We start from the raw sequence: 21021 nt of genomic DNA, 5'->3' as shown, positions 1-21021 counted from the left end.
ATTTTAGATGTGCAAGTGCCAGTCAAAAACACGCGGCGACGGCAATATGCAAACCAATTCGCTAGTTAACACCGGTCTTGTTGTGCGTGTTTCAAGCTCAAGAGCATCTCCAAGCAGAAAATGGTCAACAGCAACGTTCACTCGGTTTCGTACTGCTCAAGTGCTGCACTAAAACGGTATGTTTCTTTTTCATATCTGGAAAAACACGACCGAGAGAGGAATCAAACACGCAATCTTCGGATACGAAGTCCGACGCCTTATCCATTAGGCCACACGGTCACTGACAAACAAGTGGAACTTATATACGACTCATCTCAAAACGCTCACACCACTGAGGAGTTGTGTTTTCGTTCTACACAGACGCTGCCCCTTGCTCTTTCCCACCCATTTGATACATTCAACCTGCTACGAGACCTACCAAATATAGACTGGGAAACTAAACAACACACTTTGTGCATTCGGAAATGTAAGGCAGGGCGTCCCTCGCCGCATTTGCTACGATGTCCATTTGCTACTTCTGCAGAAGTGGCGGCGGCGGCGACGACGACGACGACGACGACGACGACAACCGCGGAAGGCTCTGAGATATGTGAGAAATACATCTATAAAATATATTTCAGACTGTCCCATCCCACCTTATGCTGTACCGCTTTGGCAAATGCTTTATCTGCGCCATTCGCCTTAATCACATCTGAGAGTAATTCTTAATAAAACGCCTCTCGCTAATTGTTAGTCATCCCAGATACTGTTTGCTATAAGGCCACGACGCGCAACTGATATCCAAAATTCGTCTGCCTCCTGTGAGGATCGAACTCACGACCCCTGGTTTACTAGACCAGCGCTCTGCCACTGAGCTAAAGAGGCGCGGCCTAGCGGTACTTTTGCGTACTTCATCCTTACGGTCGTCTGGATCATCAGACTTCAGCTGACAACACTTCATATTACCGTCTAATATTTGCAGCTATGGCGACCCATTACTGCTTGCCTACACATCTGACACGTAAAGGAAGTGCTCTCCAAATAACACCACTTGCATTTCAGAACATGTCTTTCACACATGTCTACAAAATCACCTTCACCTTCAAATACAGTTTCGTAGCGACTGACGGAGACGTACGCAAAGTTTAAAGTTGCTATTTCCATTACATCACGTTAATCAGAAAAACGGTAAGTTACATCTGCAGAGGAACAAAATTCCGTTCCTCCCCACGTGGGGCTCGAACCCACGACCCTGCGATTAAGAGCCTTATGTTCTACCGACTGAGCTAGCCGCGCTGCCTCGGTGAGTAAATGCCGGTTAGCACGTCACACAGTACTCGTTTGGGTTGATTGGTCCCATACAGAACCTCCCCATGTTGCCTAATGTTTTCCTAACGTCACACTCGTCACGTAGTTCACTTTTATTTCATAATCATTTCTGAGAGGTAACAGAATTGCATGACAACCTGCAGAGCTAGTTTCGTCAAAATTAACACACATACTTGATGTGACTCATAAGCCGAACGAGTTACTTTCCGATGTTATTTTAGATGTGCAAGTGCCAGTCAAAAACACGCGGCGACGGCAATATGCAAACCAATTCGCAAGTTAAAACCGGTCTTGTTGTGCGTGTTTCAAGCTCAAGAGCATCTCCAAGCAGAAAATGGTCAACAGCAACGTTCACACGGTTTCGTACTGCTCAAGTGCTGCACTAAAACGGTATGTTTCTTTTTCATATCTGGAAAAACACGACCGAGAGAGGAATCAAACACGCAATCTTCGGATACGAAGTCCGACGCCTTATCCATTAGGCCACACGGTCACTGACAAACAAGTGGAACTTATATACGACTCATCTCAAAACGCTCACACCACTGAGGAGTTGTGTTTTCGTTCTACACAGACGCTGCCCCTTGCTCTTTCCCACCCATTTGATACATTCAACCTGCTACGAGACCTACCAAATATAGACTGGGAAACTAAACCACACACTTTGTGCATTCGGAAATGTAAGGCAGGGCGTCCCTCGCCGCATTTGCTACGATGTCCATTTGCTACTTCTGCAGAAGTGGCGGCGGCGACGACGACGACGACGACGACGACAACGACGACAACCGCGGAAGGCTCTGAGATATGTGAGAAATACATCTATAAAATATATTTCAGACTGTCCCATCCCACCTTATGCTGTACCGCTTTGGCAAATGCTTTATCTGCGCCATTCGCCTTAATCACATCTGAGAGTAATTCTTAATAAAACGCCTCTCGCTAATTGTTAGTCATCCCAGATACTGTTTGCTATAAGGCCACGACGCGCAACTGATATCCAAAATTCGTCTGCCTCCTGTGAGGATCGAACTCACGACCCCTGGTTTACTAGACCAGTGCTCTGCCACTGAGCTAAAGAGGCGCGGCCTAGCGGTACTTTTGCGTACTTCATCCTTACGGTCGTCTGGATCATCAGACTTCAGCTGACAACACTTCATATTACCGTCTAATATTTGCAGCTATGGCGACCCATTACTGCTTGCCTACACATCTGACACGTAAAGGAAGTGCTCTCCAAATAACACCACTTGCATTTCAGAACATGTCTTTCACACATGTCTACAAAATCACCTACACCTTCAAATACAGTTTCGTAGCGACTGACGGAGACGTACGCAAAGTTTAAAGTTGCTATTTCCATTACATCACGTTAATCAGAAAAACGGTAAGTTACATCTGCAGAGGAACAAAATTCCGTTCCTCCCCACGTGGGGCTCGAACCCACGACCCTGCGATTAACAGCCTTATGTTCTACCGACTGAGCTAGCCGCGCTGCCTCGGTGAGTATATGCCGGTTAGCACGTCACACAGTACTCGTTTGGGTTGATTGGTCCCATACAGAACCTCCCCATGTTGCCTAATGTTTTCCTAACGTCACACTCGTCACGTAGTTCACTTTTATTTCATAATCATTTCTGAGAGGTAACAGAATTGCATGACAACCTGCAGAGCTAGTTTCGTCAAAATTAACACACATACTTGATGTGACTCATAAGCCGAACGAGTTACTTTCCGACGTTATTTTAGATGTGCAAGTGCCAGTCAAAAACACGCGGCGACGGCAATATGCAAACCAATTCGCTAGTTAACACCGGTCTTGTTGTGCGTGTTTCAAGCTCAAGAGCATCTCCAAGCAGAAAATGGTCAACAGCAACGTTCACACGGTTTCGTACTGCTCAAGTGCTGCACTAAAACGGTATGTTTCTTTTTCATATCTGGAAAAACACGACCGAGAGAGGAATCAAACACGCAATCTTCGGATACGAAGTCCGACGCCTTATCCATTAGGCCACACGGTCACTGACAAACAAGTGGAACTTATATACGACTCATCTCAAAACGCTCACACCACTGAGGAGTTGTGTTTTCGTTCTACACAGACGCTGCCCCTTGCTCTTTCCCACCCATTTGATACATTCAACCTGCTACGAGACCTACCAAATATAGACTGGGAAACTAAACCACACACTTTGTGCATTCGGAAATGTAAGGCAGGGCGTCCCTCGCCGCATTTGCTACGATGTCCATTTGCTACTTCTGCAGAAGTGGCGGCGGCGGCGACGACGACGACAACCGCGGAAGGCTCTGAGATATGTGAGAAATACATCTATAAAATATATTTCAGACTGTCCCATCCCACCTTATGCTGTACCGCTTTGGCAAATGCTTTATCTGCGCCATTCGCCTTAATCACATCTGAGAGTAATTCTTAATAAAACGCCTCTCGCTAATTGTTAGTCATCCCAGATACTGTTTGCTATAAGGCCACGACGCGCAACTGATATCCAAAATTCGTCTGCCTCCTGTGAGGATCGAACTCACGACCCCTGGTTTACTAGACCAGTGCTCTGCCACTGAGCTAAAGAGGCGCGGCCTAGCGGTACTTTTGCGTACTTCATCCTTACGGTCGTCTGGATCATCAGACTTCAGCTGACAACACTTCATATTACCGTCTAATATTTGCACCTATGGCGACCCATTACTGCTTGCCTACACATCTGACACGTAAAGGAAGTGCTCTCCAAATAACACCACTTGCATTTCAGAACATGTCTTTCACACATGTCTACAAAATCATCTTCACCTTCAAATACAGTTTCGTAGCGACTGACGGAGACGTAGGCAAAGTTTAAAGTTGCTATTTCCATTACATCACGTTAATCAGAAAAACGGTAAGTTACATCTGCAGAGGAACAAAATTCCGTTCCTCCCCACGTGGGGCTCGAACCCACGACCCTGGGATTAAGAGCCTTATGTTCTACCGACTGAGCTAGCCGCGCTGCCTCGGTGAGTATATGCCGGTTAGCACGTCACACAGTACTCGTTTGGGTTGATTGGTCCCATACAGAACCTCCCCATGTTGCCTAATGTTTTCCTAACGTCACACTCGTCACGTAGTTCACTTTTATTTCATAATCATTTCTGAGAGGTAACAGAATTGCATGACAACCTGCAGAGCTAGTTTCGTCAAAATTAACACACATACTTGATGTGACTCATAAGCCGAACGAGTTACTTTCCGACGTTATTTTAGATGTGCAAGTGCCAGTCAAAAACACGCGGCGACGGCAATATGCAAACCAATTCGCAAGTTAAAACCGGTCTTGTTGTGCGTGTTTCAAGCTCAAGAGCATCTCCAAGCAGAAAATGGTCAACAGCAACGTTCACACGGTTTCGTACTGCTCAAGTGCTGCACTAAAACGGTATGTTTCTTTTTCATATCTGGAAAAACACGACCGAGAGAGGAATCAAACACGCAATCTTCGGATACGAAGTCCGACGCCTTATCCATTAGGCCACACGGTCACTGACAAACAAGTGGAACTTATATACGACTCATCTCAAAACGCTCACACCACTGAGGAGTTGTGTTTTCGTTCTACACAGACGCTGCCCCTTGCTCTTTCCCACCCATTTGATACATTCAACCTGCTACGAGACCTACCAAATATAGACTGGGAAACTAAACCACACACTTTGCGCATTCGGAAATGTAAGGCAGGGCGTCCCTCGCCGCATTTGCTACGATGTCCATTTGCTACTTCTGCAGAAGTGGCGGCGGCGACGACGACGACGACGACGACGACGACGACGACGACGACGACAACCGCGGAAGGCTCTGAGATATGTGAGAAATACATCTATAAAATATATTTCAGACTGTCCCATCCCACCTTATGCTGTACCGCTTTGGCAAATGCTTTATCTGCGCCATTCGCCTTAATCACATCTGAGAGTAATTCTTAATAAAACGCCTCTCGCTAATTGTTAGTCATCCCAGATACTGTTTGCTATAAGGCCACGACGCGCAACAGATATCCAAAATTCGTCTGCCTCCTGTGAGGATCGAACTCACGACCCCTGGTTTACTAGACCAGTGCTCTGCCACTGAGCTAAAGAGGCGCGGCCTAGCGGTACTTTTGCGTACTTCATCCTTACGGTCGTCTGGATCATCAGACTTCAGCTGACAACACTTCATATTACCGTCTAATATTTGCAGCTATGGCGACCCATTACTGCTTGCCTACACATCTGACACGTAAAGGAAGTGCTCTCCAAATAACACCACTTGCATTTCAGAACATGTCTTTCACACATGTCTACAAAATCACCTTCACCTTCAAATACAGTTTCGTAGCGACTGACGGAGACGTAGGCAAAGTTTAAAGTTGCTATTTCCATTACATCACGTTAATCAGAAAAACGGTAAGTTACATCTGCAGAGGAACAAAATTCCGTTCCTCCCCACGTGGGGCTCGAACCCACGACCCTGCGATTAAGAGCCTTATGTTCTACCGACTGAGCTAGCCGCGCTGCCTCGGTGAGTATATGCCGGTTAGCACGTCACACAGTACTCGTTTGGGTTGATTGGTCCGATACAGAACCTCCCCATGTTGCCTAATGTTTTCCTAACGTCACACTCGTCACGTAGTTCACTTTTATTTCATAATCATTTCTGAGAGGTAACAGAATTGCATGACAACCTGCAGAGCTAGTTTCGTCAAAATTAACACACATACTTGATGTGACTCATAAGCCGAACGAGTTACTTTCCGACGTTATTTTAGATGTGCAAGTGCCAGTCAAAAACACGCGGCGACGGCAATATGCAAACCAATTCGCTAGTTAACACCGGTCTTGTTGTGCGTGTTTCAAGCTCAAGAGCATCTCCAAGCAGAAAATGGTCAACAGCAACGTTCACACGGTTTCGTACTGCTCAAGTGCTGCACTAAAACGGTATGTTTCTTTTTCATATCTGGAAAAACACGACCGAGAGAGGAATCAAACACGCAATCTTCGGATACGAAGTCCGACGCATTATCCATTAGGCCACACGGTCACTGACAAACAAGTGGAACTTATATACGACTCATCTCAAAACGCTCACACCACTGAGGAGTTGTGTTTTCGTTCTACACAGACGCTGCCCCTTGCTCTTTCCCACCCATTTGATACATTCAACCTGCTACGAGACCTACCAAATATAGACTGGGAAACTAAACCACACACTTTGTGCATTCGGAAATGTAAGGCAGGGCGTCCCTCGCCGCATTTGCTACGATGTCCATTTGCTACTTCTGCAGAAGTGGCGGCGGCGGCGACGACGACGACGACGACGACGACGACGACGACAACCGCGGAAGGCTCTGAGATATGTGAGAAATACATCTATAAAATATATTTCAGACTGTCCCATCCCACCTTATGCTGCACCGCTTTGGCAAATGCTTTATCTGCGCCATTCGCCTTAATCACATCTGAGAGTAATTCTTAATAAAACGCCTCTCGCTAATTGTTAGTCATCCCAGATACTGTTTGCTATAAGGCCACGACGCGCAACTGATATCCAAAATTCGCCTGCCTCCTGTGAGGATCGAACTCACGACCCCTGGTTTACTAGACCAGTGCTCTGCCACTGAGCTAAAGAGGCGCGGCCTAGCGGTACTTTTGCGTACTTCATCCTTACGGTCGTCTGGATCATCAGACTTCAGCTGACAACACTTCATATTACCGTCTAATATTTGCAGCTATGGCGACCCATTACTGCTTGCCTACACATCTGACACGTAAAGGAAGTGCTCTCCAAATAACACCACTTGCATTTCAGAACATGTCTTTCACACATGTCTACAAAATCACCTTCACCTTCAAATACAGTTTCGTAGCGACTGACGGAGACGTAGGCAAAGTTTAAAGTTGCTATTTCCATTACATCATGTTAATCAGAAAAACGGTAAGTTACATCTGCAGAGGAACAAAATTCCGTTCCTCCCCACGTGGGGCTCGAACCCACGACCCTGCGATTAAGAGCCTTATGTTCTACCGACTGAGCTAGCCGCGCTGCCTCGGTGAGTATATGCCGGTTAGCACGTCACACAGTACTCGTTTGGGTTGATTGGTCCGATACAGAACCTCCCCATGTTGCCTAATGTTTTCCTAACGTCACACTCGTCACGTAGTTCACTTTTATTTCATAATCATTTCTGAGAGGTAACAGAATTGCATGACAACCTGCAGAGCTAGTTTCGTCAAAATTAACACACATACTTGATGTGACTCATAAGCCGAACGAGTTACTTTCCGACGTTATTTTAGATGTGCAAGTGCCAGTCAAAAACACGCGGCGACGGCAATATGCAAACCAATTCGCTAGTTAACACCGGTCTTGTTGTGCGTGTTTCAAGCTCAAGAGCATCTCCAAGCAGAAAATGGTCAACAGCAACGTTCACACGGTTTCGTACTGCTCAAGTGCTGCACTAAAACGGTATGTTTCTTTTTCATATCTGGAAAAACACGACCGAGAGAGGAATCAAACACGCAATCTTCGGATACGAAGTCCGACGCATTATCCATTAGGCCACACGGTCACTGACAAACAAGTGTAACTTATATACGACTCATCTCAAAACGCTCACACCACTGAGGAGTTGTGTTTTCGTTCTACACAGACGCTGCCCCTTGCTCTTTCCCACCCATTTGATACATTCAACCTGCTACGAGACCTACCAAATATAGACTGGGAAACTAAACCACACACTTTGTGCATTCGGAAATGTAAGGCAGGGCGTCCCTCGCCGCATTTGCTACGATGTCCATTTGCTACTTCTGCAGAAGTGGCGGCGGCGGCGGCGACGACGACGACGACGACGACGACGACGACGACGACGACGACGACGACGACGACAACCGCGGAAGGCTCTGAGATATGTGAGAAATACATCTATAAAATATATTTCAGACTGTCCCATCCCACCTTATGCTGCACCGCTTTGGCAAATGCTTTATCTGCGCCATTCGCCTTAATCACATCTGAGAGTAATTCTTAATAAAACGCCTCTCGCTAATTGTTAGTCATCCCAGATACTGTTTGCTATAAGGCAACGACGCGCAACTGATATCCAAAATTCGCCTGCCTCCTGTGAGGATCGAACTCACGACCCCTGGTTTACTAGACCAGTGCTCTGCCACTGAGCTAAAGAGGCGCGGCCTAGCGGTACTTTTGCGTACTTCATCCTTACGGTCGTCTGGATCATCAGACTTCAGCTGACAACACTTCATATTACCGTCTAATATTTGCAGCTATGGCGACCCATTACTGCTTGCCTACACATCTGACACGTAAAGGAAGTGCTCTCCAAATAACACCACTTGCATTTCAGAACATGTCTTTCACACATGTCTACAAAATCACCTTCACCTTCAAATACAGTTTCGTAGCGACTGACGGAGACGTAGGCAAAGTTTAAAGTTGCTATTTCCATTACATCACGTTAATCAGAAAAACGGTAAGTTACATCTGCAGAGGAACAAAATTCCGTTCCTCCCCACGTGGGGCTCGAACCCACGACCCTGCGATTAAGAGCCTTATGTTCTACCGACTGAGCTAGCCGCGCTGCCTCGGTGAGTATATGCCGGTTAGCACGTCACACAGTACTCGTTTGGGTTGATTGGTCCGATACAGAACCTCCCCATGTTGCCTAATGTTTTCCTAACGTCACACTCGTCACGTAGTTCACTTTTATTTCATAATCATTTCTGAGAGGTAACAGAATTGCATGACAACCTGCAGAGCTAGTTTCGTCAAAATTAACACACTTACTTGATGTGACTCATAAGCCGAACGAGTTACTTTCCGACGTTATTTTAGATGTGCAAGTGCCAGTCAAAAACACGCGGCGACGGCATTATGCAAACCAATTCGCTAGTTAACACGGGTCTTGTTGTGCGTGTTTCAAGCTCAAGAGCATCTCCAAGCAGAAAATGGTCAACAGCAACGTTCACACGGTTTCGTACTGCTCAAGTGCTGCACTAAAACGGTATGTTTCTTTTTCATATCTGGAAAAACACGACCGAGAGAGGAATCAAACACGCAATCTTCGGATACGAAGTCCGACGCATTATCCATTAGGCCACACGGTCACTGACAAACAAGTGGAACTTATATACGACTCATCTCAAAACGCTCACACCACTGAGGAGTTGTGTTTTCGTTCTACACAGACGCTGCCCCTTGCTCTTTCCCACCCATTTGATACATTCAACCTGCTACGAGACCTACCAAATATAGACTGGGAAACTAAACCACACACTTTGTGCATTCGGAAATGTAAGGCAGGGCGTCCCTCGCCGCATTTGCTACGATGTCCATTTGCTACTTCCGCAGAAGTGGCGGCGGCGGCGACGACGACGACGACGACGACGACGACGACGACGACGACGACGACGACGACAACCGCGGAAGGCTCTGAGATATGTGAGAAATACATCTATAAAATATATTTCAGACTGTCCCATCCCACCTTATGCTGTACCGCTTTGGCAAATGCTTTATCTGCGCCATTCGCCTTAATCACATCTGAGAGTAATTCTTAATAAAACGCCTCTCGCTAATTGTTAGTCATCCCAGATACTGTTTGCTATAAGGCCACGACGCGCAACAGATATCCAAAATTCGTCTGCCTCCTGTGAGGATCGAACTCACGACCCCTGGTTTACTAGACCAGTGCTCTGCCACTGAGCTAAAGAGGCGCGGCCTAGCGGTACTTTTGCGTACTTCATCCTTACGGTCGTCTGGATCATCAGACTTCAGCTGACAACACTTCATATTACCGTCTAATATTTGCACCTATGGCGACCCATTACTGCTTGCCTACACATCTGACACGTAAAGGAAGTGCTCTCCAAATAACACCACTTGCATTTCAGAACATGTCTTTCACACATGTCTACAAAATCACCTTCACCTTCAAATACAGTTTCGTAGCGACTGACGGAGACGTAGGCAAAGTTTAAAGTTGCTATTTCCATTACATCACGTTAATCAGAAAAACGGTAAGTTACATCTGCAGAGGAACAAAATTCCGTTCCTCCCCACGACCCTGGGATTAAGAGCCTTATATTCTACCGACTGAGCTAGCCGCGCTGCCTCGGTGAGTATATGCCGGTTAGCACGTCACACAGTACTCGTTTGGGTTGATTGGTCCCATACAGAACCTCCCCATGTTGCCTAATGTTTTCCTAACGTCACACTCGTCACGTAGTTCACTTTTATTTCATAATCATTTCTGAGAGGTAACAGAATTGCATGACAACCTGCAGAGCTAGTTTCGTCAAAATTAACACACATACTTGATGTGACTCATAAGCCGAACGAGTTACTTTCCGACGTTATTTTAGATGTGCAAGTGCCAGTCAAAAACACGCGGCGACGGCAATATGCAAACCAATTCGCTAGTTAACACCGGTCTTGTTGTGCGTGTTTCAAGCTCAAGAGCATCTCCAAGCAGAAAATGGTCAACAGCAACGTTCACACGGTTTCGTACTGCTCAAGTGCTGCACTAAAACGGTATGTTTCTTTTTCATATCTGGAAAAACACGACCGAGAGAGGAATCAAACACGCAATCTTCGGATACGAAGTCCGACGCATTATCCATTAGGCCACACGGTCACTGACAAACAAGTGGAACTTATATACGACTCATCTCAAAACGCTCACACCACTGAGGAGTTGTGTTTTCGTTCTACACAGACGCTGCCCCTTGCTCTTTCCCACCCATTTGATACATTCAACCTGCTACGAGACCTACCAAATATAGACTGGGAAACTAAACCACACACTTTGTGCATTCGGAAATGTAAGGCAGGGCGTCCCTCGCCGCATTTGCTACGATGTCCATTTGCTACTTCTGCAGAAGTGGCGGCGGCGGCGACGACGACGACGACGACGACGACGACGACAACCGCGGAAGGCTCTGAGATATGTGAGAAATACATCTATAAAATATATTTCAGACTGTCCCATCCCACCTTATGCTGTACCGCTTTGGCAAATGCTTTATCTGCGCCATTCGCCTTAATCACATCTGAGAGTAATTCTTAATAAAACGCCTCTCGCTAATTGTTAGTCATCCCAGATACTGTTTGCTACAAGGCCACGACGCGCAACTGATATCCAAAATTCGCCTGCCTCCTGTGAGGATCGAACTCACGACCCCTGGTTTACTAGACCAGTGCTCTGCCACTGAGCTAAAGAGGCGCGGCCTAGCGGTACTTTTGCGTACTTCATCCTTACGGTCGTCTGGATCATCAGACTTCAGCTGACAACACTTCATATTACCGTCTAATATTTGCAGCTATGGCGACCCATTACTGCTTGCCTACACATCTGACACGTAAAGGAAGTGCTCTCCAAATAACACCACTTGCATTTCAGAACATGTCTTTCACACATGTCTACAAAATCACCTTCACCTTCAAATACAGTTTCGTAGCGACTGACGGAGACGTAGGCAAAGTTTAAAGTTGCTATTTCCATTACATCACGTTAATCAGAAAAACGGTAAGTTACATCTGCAGAGGAACAAAATTCCGTTCATCCCCACGTGGGGCTCGAACCCACGACCCTGCGATTAAGAGCCTTATGTTCTACCGACTGAGCTAGCCGCGCTGCCTCGGTGAGTATATGCCGGTTAGCACGTCACACAGTACTCGTTTGGGTTGATTGGTCCTATACAGAACCCCCCCATGTTGCCTAATGTTTTCCTAACGTCACACTCGTCACGTAGTTCACTTTTATTTCATAATCATTTCTGAGAGGTAACAGAATTGCATGACAACCTGCAGAGCTAGTTTCGTCAAAATTAACACACATACTTGATGTGACTCATAAGCCGAACGAGTTACTTTCCGACGTTATTTTAGATGTGCAAGTGCCAGTCAAAAACACGCGGCGACGGCAATATGCAAACCAATTCGCTAGTTAACACCGGTCTTGTTGTGCGTGTTTCAAGCTCAAGAGCATCTCCAAGCAGAAAATGGTCAACAGCAACGTTCACACGGTTTCGTACTGCTCAAGTGCTGCACTAAAACGGTATGTTTCTTTTTCATATCTGGAAAAACACGACCGAGAGAGGAATCAAACACGCAATCTTCGGATACGAAGTCCGACGCATTATCCATTAGGCCACACGGTCACTGACAAACAAGTGGAACTTATATACGACTCATCTCAAAACGCTCACACCACTGAGGAGTTGTGTTTTCGTTCTACACAGACGCTGCCCCTTGCTCTTTCCCACCCATTTGATACATTCAACCTGCTACGAGACCTACCAAATATAGACTGGGAAACTAAACCACACACTTTGTGCATTCGGAAATGTAAGGCAGGGCGTCCCTCGCCGCATTTGCTACGATGTCCATTTGCTACTTCTGCAAAAGTGGCGGCCGCGACGACGACGACGACGACGACGACGACGACGACGACAACCGCGGAAGGCTCTGAGATATGTGAGAAATACATCTATAAAATATATTTCAGACTGTCCCATCCCACCTTATGCTGTACCGCTTTGGCAAATGCTTTATCTGCGCCATTCGCCTTAATCACATCTGAGAGTAATTCTTAATAAAACGCCTCTCGCTAATTGTTAGTCATCCCAGATACTGTTTGCTATAAGGCCACGACGCGCAACTGATATCCAAAATTCGTCTGCCTCCTGTGAGGATCGTACTCACGACCCCTGGTTTACTAGACCAGTGCTCTGCCACTGAGCTAAAGAGGCGCAGCCTAGCGGTACTTTTGCGTACTTCATCCTTACGGTCGTCTGGATCATCAGACTTCAGCTGACAACACTTCATATTACCGTCTAATATTTGCAGCTATGGCGACCCATTACTGCTTGCCTACACATCTGATACGTAAAGGAAGTGCTCTCCAAATAACACCACTTGCATTTCAGAACATGTCTTTCACACATGTCTACAAAATCACCTTCACCTTCAAATACAGTTTCGTAGCGACTGACGGAGACGTAGGCAAAGTTTAAAGTTGCTATTTCCATTACATCACGTTAATCAGAAAAACGGTAAGTTACATCTGCAGAGGAACAAAATTCCGTTCCTCCCCACGTGGGGCTCGAACCCACGACCCTGCGATTAAGAGCCTTATGTTCTACCGACTGAGCTAGCCGCGCTGCCTCGGTGAGTAAATGCCGGTTAGCACGTCACACAGTACTCGTTTGGGTTGATTGGTCCCATACAGAACCTCCCCATGTTGCCTAATGTTTTCCTAACGTCACACTCGTCACGTAGTTCACTTTTATTTCATAATCCTTTCTGAGAGGTAACAGAATTGCATGACAACCTGCAGAGCTAGTTTCGTCAAAATTAACACACATACTTGATGTGACTCATAAGCCGAACGAGTTACTTTCCGACGTTATTTTAGATGTGCAAGTGCCAGTCAAAAACACGCGGCGACGGCAATATGCAAACCAATTCGCAAGTTAACACCGGTCTTGTTGTGCGTGTTTCAAGCTCAAGAGCATCTCCAAGCAGAAAATGGTCAACAGCAACGTTCACACGGTTTCGTACTGCTCAAGTGCTGCACTAAAACCGTATGTTTCTTTTTCATATCTGGAAAAACACGACCGAGAGAGGAATCAAACACGCAATCTTCGGATACGAAGTCCGACGCCTTATCCATTAGGCCACACGGTCACTGACAAACAAGTGGAACTTATATACGACTCATCTCAAAACGCTCACACCACTGAGGAGTTGTGTTTTCGTTCTACACAGACGCTGCCCCTTGCTCTTTCCCACCCATTTGATACATTCAACCTGCTACGAGACCTACCAAATATAGACTGTGAAACTAAACCACACACGTTGTGCATTCGGAAATGTAAGGCAGGGCGTCCCTCGCCGCATTTGCTACGATGTCCATTTGCTACTTCTGCAGAAGTGGCGACGAGGACGACGACGACGAGGACGACGACGACGACGACGACGACGACGACCGCGGAAGGCTCTGAGATATGTGAGAAATACATCTATAAAATATATTTCAGACTGTCCCATCCCACCTTATGCTGTACCGCTTTGGCAAATGCTTTATCTGCGCCATTCGCCTTAATCACATCTGAGAGTAATTCTTAATAAAACGCCTCTCGCTAATTGTTAGTCATCCCAGATACTGTTTGCTATAAGGCCACGACGCGCAACTGATATCCAAAATTCGTCTGCCTACTGTGAGGATCGAACTCACGACCCCTTGTTTTCTAGACCAGTGCTCTGCCACTGAGCTAAAGAGGCGCGGCCTAGCGGTACTTTTGCGTACTTCATCCTTACAGTCGTCTGGATCATCAGACTTCAGCTGACAACACTTCATATTACCGTCTAATATTTGCAGCTATGGCGACCCATTACTGCTTGCCTACACATCTGACACGTAAAGGAAGTGCTCTCCAAATAACACCACTTGCATTTCAGAACATGTCTTTCACACATGTCTACAAAATCACCTTCACCTTCAAATACAGTTTCGTAGCGACTGACGGAGACGTAGGCAAAGTTTAAAGTTGCTATTTCCATTACATCACGTTAATCAGAAAAACGGTAAGTTACATCTGCAGAGGAACAAAATTCCGTTCCTCCCCACGTGGGGCTCGAACCCACGACCCTGGGATTAAGAGCCTTATGTTCTACCGACTGAGCTAGCCGCGCTGCCTCGGTGAGTATATGCCGGTTAGCACGTCACACAGTACTCGTTTGGGTTGATTGGTCCCATACAGAACCTCCCCATGTTGCCTAATGTTTTCCTAACGTCACACTCGTCACGTAGTTCACTTTTATTTCATAATCATTTCTGAGAGGTAACAGAATTGCATGACAACCTGCAGAGCTAGTTTCGTCAAAATTAACACACATACTTGATGTGACTCATAAGCCGAACGAGTTACTTTCCGACGTTATTTTAGATGTGCAAGTGCCAGTCAAAAACACGCGGCGACGGCAATATGCAAACCAATTCGCAAGTTAACACCGGTCTTGTTGTGCGTGTTTCAAGCTCAAGAGCATCTCCAAGCAGAAAATGGTCAACAGCAACGTTCACACGGTTTCGTACTGCTCAAGTGCTGCACTAAAACGGTATGTTTCTTTTTCAGATCTGGAAAAACACGACCGAGAGAGGAATCAAACACGCAATCTTCGGATACGAAGTCCGACGCCTTATCCATTAGGCCACACGGTCACTGACAAACAAGTGCAACTCATATACGACTCATCTCAAAACGCTCACACCACTGAGGAGTTGTGTTTTCGTTCTACACAGACGCTGCCCCTTGCTCTTTCCCACCCATTTGATACATTCAACCTGCTACGAGACCTACCAAATATAGACAGGGAAACTAAACCACACACTTTGTGCATTCGGAAATGTAAGGCAGGGCGTCCCTCGCCGCATTTGCTACGATGTCCATTTGCTACTTCTGCAGAAGTGGCGGCGGCGGCGGCGACGACGACGACGACGACGACGACGACGACGACGACGACGACGACGACGACGACGACGACGACAACCGCGGAAGGCTCTGAGATATGTGAGAAATACATCTATAAAATATATTTCAGACTGTCCCATCCCACCTTATGCTGTACCGCTTTGGCAAATGCTTTATCTGCGCCATTCGCCTTAATCACATCTGAGAGTAATTCTTAATAAAACGCCTCTCGCTAATTGTTAGTCATCCCAGATACTGTTTGCTATAAGGCCACGACGCGCAACTGATATCCAAAATTCGTCTGCCTCCTGTGAGGATCGAAGTCACGACCCCTGGTTTACTAGACCAGTGCTCTGCCACTGAGCTAAAGAGGCGCGGCCTAGCGGTACTTTTGCGTACTTCATCCTTACGGTCGTCTGGATCATCAGACTTCAGCTGACAACACCTCATATTACCGTCTAATATTTGCAGCTATGGCGACCCATTACTGCTTGCCTACACATCTGACACGTAAAGGAAGTGCTCTCCAAATAACACCACTTGCATTTCAGAACATGTCTTTCACACATGTCTACAAAGTCACCTTCACCTTCAAATACAGTTTCGTAGCGACTGACGGAGACGTAGGCAAAGTTTAAAGTTGCTATTTCCATTACATCACGTTAATCAGAAAAACGGTAAGTTACATCTGCAGAGGAACAAAATTCCGTTCCTCCCCACGTGGGGCTCGAACCCACGACCCTGGGATTAAGAGCCTTATGTTCTACCGACTGAGCTAGCCGCGCTGCCTCGGTGAGTATATGCCGGTTAGCACGTCACACAGTACTCGTTTGGGTTGATTGGTCCCATACAGAACCTCCCCATGTTGCCTAATGTTTTCCTAACGTCACACTCGTCACGTAGTTCACTTTTATTTCATAATCATTTCTGAGAGGTAACAGAATTGCATGACAACCTGCAGAGCTAGTTTCGTCAAAATTAACACACATACTTGATGTGACTCATAAGCCGAACGAGTTACTTTCCGACGTTATTTTAGATGTGCAAGTGCCAGTCAAAAACACGCGGCGACGGCAATATGCAAACCAATTCGCTAGTTAACACCGGTCTTGTTGTGCGTGTTTCAAGCTCAAGAGCATCTCCAAGCAGAAAATGGTCAACAGCAACGTTCACACGGTTTCGTACTGCTCAAGTGCTGCACTAAAACGGTATGTTTCTTTTTCATATCTGGAAAAACACGACCGAGAGAGGAATCAAACACGCAATCTTCGGATACGAAGTCCGACGCCTTATCCATTAGGCCACACGGCCACTGACAAACAAGTGGAACTTATATACGACTCATCTCAAAACGCTCACACCACTGAGGAGTTGTGTTTTCGTTCTACACAGACGCTGCCCCTTGCTCTTTCCCACCCATTTGATACATTCAACCTGCTACGAGACCTACCAAATATAGACTGGGAAACTAAACCACACACTTTGTGCATTCGGAAATGTAAGGCAGGGCGTCCCTCGCCGCATTTGCTACGATGTCCATTTGCTACTTCTGCAGAAGTGGCGGCGGCGGCGACGACGACAACCGCGGAAGGCTCTGAGATATGTGAGAAATACATCTATAAAATATATTTCAGACTGTCCCATCCCACCTTATGCTGTACCGCTTTGGCAAATGCTTTATCTGCGCCATTCGCCTTAATCACATCTGAGAGTAATTCTTAATAAAACGCCTCTCGCTAATTGTTAGTCATCCCAGATACTGTTTGCTATAAGGCCACGACGCGCAACTGATATCCAAAATTCGTCTGCCTCCTGTGAGGATCGAAGTCACGACCCGTGGTTTACTAGACCAGTGCTCTGCCACTGAGCTAAAGAGGCGCGGCCTAGCGGTACTTTTGCGTACTTCATCCTTACGGTCGTCTGGATCATCAGACTTCAGCTGACAACACCTCATATTACCGTCTAATATTTGCAGCTATGGCGACCCATTACTGCTTGCCTACACATCTGACACGTAAAGGAAGTGCTCTCCAAATAACACCACTTGCATTTCAGAACATGTCTTTCACACATGTCTACAAAATCACCTTCACCTTCAAATACAGTTTCGTAGCGACTGACGGAGACGTAGGCAAAGTTTAAAGTTGCTATTTCCATTACATCACGTTAATCAGAAAAACGGTAAGTTACATCTGCAGAGGAACAAAATTCCGTTCCTCCCCACGTGGGGCTCGAACCCACGACCCTGGGATTAAGAGCCTTATGTTCTACCGACTGAGCTAGCCGCGCTGCCTCGGTGAGTATATGCCGGTTAGCACGTCACACAGTACTCGTTTGGGTTGATTGGTCCCATACAGAACCTCCCCATGTTGCCTAATGTTTTCCTAACGTCACACTCGTCACGTAGTTCACTTTTATTTCATAATCATTTCTGAGAGGTAACAGAATTGCATGACAACCTGCAGAGCTAGTTTCGTCAAAATTAACACACATACTTGATGTGACTCATAAGCCGAACGAGTTACTTTCCGACGTTATTTTAGATGTGCAAGTGCCAGTCAAAAACACGCGGCGACGGCAATATGGAAACCAATTCGCTAGTTAACACCGGTCTTGTTGTGCGTGTTTTAAGCTGAAGAGCATCTCCAAGCAGAAAATGGTCAACAGCAACGTTCACACGGTTTCGTACTGCTCAAGTGCTGCACTAAAACGGTATGTTTCTTTTTCATATCTGGAAAAACACGACCGAGAGAGGAATCAAACACGCAATCTTCGGATACGAAGCCCGACGCCTTATCCATTAGGCCACACGGTCACTGACAAACAAGTGGAACTTATATACGACTCATCTCAAAACGCTCACACCACTGAGGAGTTGAGTTTTCGTTCTACACAGACGCTGCCCCTTGCTCTTTCCCACCCATTTGATACATTCAACCTGCTACGAGACCTACCAAATATAGACTGGGAAACTAAACCACACACTTTGTGCATTCGGAAATGTAAGGCAGGGCGTCCCTCGCCGCATTTGCTACGATGTCCATTTGCTACTTCTGCAGAAGTGGCGGCGGCGACGACGACGACGACGACGACGACAACCGCGGAAGGCTCTGAGATATGTGAGAAATACATCTATAAAATATATTTCAGACTGTCCCATCCCATCTTATGCTGTACCGCTTTGGCAAATGCTTTATCTGCGCCATTCGCCTTAATCACATCTGAGAGTAATTCTTAATAAAACGCCTCTCGCTAATTGTTAGTCATCCCAGATACTGTTTGCTATATGGCCACGACGCGCAACTGATATCCAAAATTCGTCTGCCTCCTGTGAGGATCGAACTCACGACCCCTGGTTTACTAGACCAGTGCTCTGCCACTGAGCTAAAGAGGCGCGGCCTAGCGGTACTTTTGCGTACTTCATCCTTACGGTCGTCTGGATCATCAGACTTCAGCTGACAACACTTCATATTACCGTCTAATATTTGCAGCTATGGCGACCCATTACTGCTTGCCTACACATCTGACACGTAAAGGAAGTGCTCTCCAAATAACACCACTTGCATTTCAGAACATGTCTTTCACACATGTCTACAAAATCACCTTCACCTTCAAATACAGTTTCGTAGCGACTGACGGAGACGTAGGCAAAGTTTAAAGTTGCTATTTCCATTACATCACGTTAATCAGAAAAACGGTAAGTTACATCTGCAGAGGAACAAAATTCCGTTCCTCCCCACGTGGGGCTCGAACCCACGACCCTGGGATTAAGAGCCTTATGTTCTACCGACTGAGCTAGCCGCGCTGCCTCGGTGAGTATATGCCGGTTAGCACGTCACACAGTACTCGTTTGGGTTGATTGGTCCCATACAGAACCTCCCCATGTTGCCTAATGTTTTCCTAACGTCACACTCGTCACGTAGTTCACTTTTATTTCATAATCATTTCTGAGAGGTAACAGAATTGCATGACAACCTGCAGAGCTAGTTTCGTCAAAATTAACACACATACTTGATGTGACTCATAAGCCGAACGAGTTACTTTCCGACGTTATTTTAGATGTGCAAGTGCCAGTCAAAAACACGCGGCGACGGCAATATGCAAACCAATTCGCTAGTTAACACCGGTCTTGTTGTGCGTGTTTCAAGCTCAAGAGCATCTCCAAGCAGAAAATGGTCAACAGCAACGTTCACACGGTTTCGTACTGCTCAAGTGCTGCACTAAAACGGTATGTTTCTTTTTCATATCTGGAAAAACACGACCGAGAGAGGAATCAAACACGCAATCTTCGGATACGAAGTCCGACGCCTTATCCATTAGGCCACACGGTCACTGACAAACAAGTGGAACTTATATACGACTCATCTCAAAACGCTCACACCACTGAGGAGTTGTGTTTTCGTTCTACACAGACGCTGCCCCTTGCTCTTTCCCACCCATTTGATACATTCAAACTGCTACGAGACCTACCAAATATAGACTGGGAAACTAAACCACACACTTTGTGCATTCGGAAATGTAAGGCAGGGCGTCCCTCGCCGCATTTGCTACGATGTCCATTTGCTACTTCTGCAGAAGTGGCGGCGGCGACGACGACGACGACGGAAGGCTCTGAGATATGTGAGAAATACATCTATAAAATATTTCAGACTGTCCCATCCCACCTTATGCTGTACCGCTTTGGCAAATGCTTTATCTGCGCCATTCGCCTTAATCACATCTGAGAGTAATTCTTAATAAAACGCCTCTCGCTAATTGTTAGTCATCCCAGATACTGTTTGCTATAAGGCCACGACGCGCAACTGATATCCAAAATTCGTCTGCCTCCTGTGAGGATCGAACTCACGACCCCTGGTTTACTAGACCAGTGCTCTGCCACTGAGCTAAAGAGGCGCGGCCTAGCGGTACTTTTGCGTACTTCATCCTTACGGTCGTCTGGATCATCAGACTTCAGCTGACAACACTTCATATTACCGTCTAATATTTGCACCTATGGCGACCCATTACTGCTTGCCTACACATCTGACACGTAAAGGAAGTGCTCTCCAAATAACACCACTTGCATTTCAGAACATGTCTTTCACACATGTCTACAAAATCACCTTCACCTTCAAATACAGTTTCGTAGCGACTGACGGAGACGTAGGCAAAGTTTAAAGTTGCTATTTCCATTACATCACGTTAATCAGAAAAACGGTAAGTTACATC

The 21021-nt window shown here is 46.3% G+C and overlaps 14 non-coding genes across 14 annotated transcripts; all 14 read right to left on the bottom strand.

The window, feature by feature from the left end:
• Positions 1 to 792: 792 nt before the first annotated feature.
• Positions 793 to 864, bottom strand: Trnat-agu (transfer RNA threonine (anticodon AGU)). Its single transcript has one exon. It is a non-coding gene; the product is annotated as a tRNA-Thr (tRNA).
• A 1453-nt stretch (positions 865 to 2317) lies between these two features.
• Positions 2318 to 2389, bottom strand: Trnat-agu (transfer RNA threonine (anticodon AGU)). The gene has a single exon. It is a non-coding gene; the product is annotated as a tRNA-Thr (tRNA).
• A 1435-nt stretch (positions 2390 to 3824) lies between these two features.
• Positions 3825 to 3896, bottom strand: Trnat-agu (transfer RNA threonine (anticodon AGU)). Its single transcript has one exon. It is a non-coding gene; the product is annotated as a tRNA-Thr (tRNA).
• Positions 3897 to 5358: 1462 nt separating this feature from the next.
• On the bottom strand, positions 5359 to 5430 carry Trnat-agu (transfer RNA threonine (anticodon AGU)). The gene has a single exon. It is a non-coding gene; the product is annotated as a tRNA-Thr (tRNA).
• A 1456-nt stretch (positions 5431 to 6886) lies between these two features.
• Positions 6887 to 6958, bottom strand: Trnat-agu (transfer RNA threonine (anticodon AGU)). Its single transcript has one exon. It is a non-coding gene; the product is annotated as a tRNA-Thr (tRNA).
• Positions 6959 to 8438: 1480 nt separating this feature from the next.
• Positions 8439 to 8510, bottom strand: Trnat-agu (transfer RNA threonine (anticodon AGU)). The gene has a single exon. It is a non-coding gene; the product is annotated as a tRNA-Thr (tRNA).
• A 1474-nt stretch (positions 8511 to 9984) lies between these two features.
• Positions 9985 to 10056, bottom strand: Trnat-agu (transfer RNA threonine (anticodon AGU)). The gene has a single exon. It is a non-coding gene; the product is annotated as a tRNA-Thr (tRNA).
• Positions 10057 to 11492: 1436 nt separating this feature from the next.
• Trnat-agu (transfer RNA threonine (anticodon AGU)) lies at positions 11493 to 11564 on the bottom strand. The gene has a single exon. It is a non-coding gene; the product is annotated as a tRNA-Thr (tRNA).
• A 1456-nt stretch (positions 11565 to 13020) lies between these two features.
• On the bottom strand, positions 13021 to 13092 carry Trnat-agu (transfer RNA threonine (anticodon AGU)). Its single transcript has one exon. It is a non-coding gene; the product is annotated as a tRNA-Thr (tRNA).
• Positions 13093 to 14554: 1462 nt separating this feature from the next.
• Trnas-aga (transfer RNA serine (anticodon AGA)) lies at positions 14555 to 14626 on the bottom strand. Its single transcript has one exon. It is a non-coding gene; the product is annotated as a tRNA-Ser (tRNA).
• A 1489-nt stretch (positions 14627 to 16115) lies between these two features.
• Trnat-agu (transfer RNA threonine (anticodon AGU)) lies at positions 16116 to 16187 on the bottom strand. The gene has a single exon. It is a non-coding gene; the product is annotated as a tRNA-Thr (tRNA).
• A 1432-nt stretch (positions 16188 to 17619) lies between these two features.
• Positions 17620 to 17691, bottom strand: Trnat-agu (transfer RNA threonine (anticodon AGU)). Its single transcript has one exon. It is a non-coding gene; the product is annotated as a tRNA-Thr (tRNA).
• Positions 17692 to 19135: 1444 nt separating this feature from the next.
• Trnat-agu (transfer RNA threonine (anticodon AGU)) lies at positions 19136 to 19207 on the bottom strand. Its single transcript has one exon. It is a non-coding gene; the product is annotated as a tRNA-Thr (tRNA).
• Positions 19208 to 20634: 1427 nt separating this feature from the next.
• On the bottom strand, positions 20635 to 20706 carry Trnat-agu (transfer RNA threonine (anticodon AGU)). The gene has a single exon. It is a non-coding gene; the product is annotated as a tRNA-Thr (tRNA).
• Positions 20707 to 21021: the final 315 nt, after the last annotated feature.

The sequence above is a fragment of the Schistocerca gregaria genome, chromosome 4 (assembly GCF_023897955.1).
Source record: "Schistocerca gregaria isolate iqSchGreg1 chromosome 4, iqSchGreg1.2, whole genome shotgun sequence".
In the NCBI taxonomy this organism is placed as follows: Eukaryota; Metazoa; Arthropoda; class Insecta; order Orthoptera; family Acrididae; genus Schistocerca; species Schistocerca gregaria.
The sequence above is the reverse complement of the archived record's forward strand: the minus strand, read 5'-3'. Positions and strand labels throughout refer to the sequence as shown.